The sequence below is a fragment of the Cynoglossus semilaevis genome, chromosome 10 (assembly GCF_000523025.1).
Source record: "Cynoglossus semilaevis isolate Cse_v1.0 chromosome 10, Cse_v1.0, whole genome shotgun sequence".
In the NCBI taxonomy this organism is placed as follows: Eukaryota; Metazoa; Chordata; class Actinopteri; order Pleuronectiformes; family Cynoglossidae; genus Cynoglossus; species Cynoglossus semilaevis.
The window spans coordinates 9,569,795-9,570,899 of record NC_024316.1 but is presented as its reverse complement, the minus strand read 5'-3'; the positions used below and the strand labels follow the sequence as shown (position 1 = coordinate 9,570,899).

Genomic DNA, 1,105 nt, shown 5'->3' with positions numbered 1-1,105 from the left:
GAGTGTTTTCTTCTTCTTTCTGACGTCGCCCCATCCATTCCTTCATAGTACAACGGATCAGGGTTTTCCACTAGCACTACAGGTTCAAACTGACAAGATCCTAGTCAGAGGTTAACAACCAGAACATCAACAAAGATCACAATCTAAACGTTGTGTGTCACAGCGACCTGTGTAGTAAACACTCTGCTTCCAGCAGCTCTAAGACACGTTTCACACTCAGTGAACTCAGTGAGACTGGGTTTAACTCCAGTTTGTACAAATCATGCCTGAGGACTCATCAAACCATTTGTACAAATTACATCCCCACCTCCATCAAAATGGAACATACTGTCTGATATTCATTCTTCATATGCGTCAAGATGGATTCAACCAATACCAATGTTGTATTAGCGCATGACATTCCTGAGTTTGATTTGAGCCTAAAGCCAGGATTTTAAAACAAACTGAAGCCAAAGTCAGAGTGGAACACTCCATATCATCCAGTCGGCTGTACCAGCTGACTTCTATGGAAACATCAAGAGTCCCTCAGTGCCAGGCATTGAAAGGACATGGCAACAAACTGGCAACCTCGTGCGTCTATCCAGCGATTTGTCCACAGATGCAAATTTGCACATCTGTTACCCATCTACACGTCCACCCGAGTGTACAGAAAGTTGCAAAAGAGCAATCTGAGAAGCTTCACTGCCTGCTCACACACACACACACACACACACTGTGGACAACATTCTACAGACTGGGCAGCCATTCAAACAGCTCTCAGTAACAGTAACCCACGGCAACCCTAAAACCAACCCCCCCCCCCCTCTCTCTCTCTCTCTCTTTCTCTCTGCCCAGGAGACACAGATCCATTGCCCAGTTAAGGGACCCGGCAGACAGAGTGCCGGAGAGTGAAAAGAGGCTGTAACTTTAGCCGCTGCTCTGCCTTTACTAAAGTGCAGCTCTACCCCCCACTGGAAGGTTCCGGGGGTTAATTATTCAACATGAGAAGGGATTTGTGGGAGAACTGAGAGTGGAAGGAGAAGCCAGTGAAAGACCCTCACCTCTTTTGTTCAGCTCCTTCACCAAGTCACTGACTTTTAAATGTGGACACTCTTTAACTATGACA

At 46.3% G+C, this 1,105-nt stretch overlaps 1 protein-coding gene across 2 annotated transcripts in view; it reads right to left on the bottom strand.

The window, feature by feature from the left end:
* LOC103384938 (kazrin) overlaps positions 1 to 1,105 on the bottom strand; it is a 117,896-nt gene that overhangs the window by 82,079 nt on the left and 34,712 nt on the right. The window lies entirely within an intron of this gene.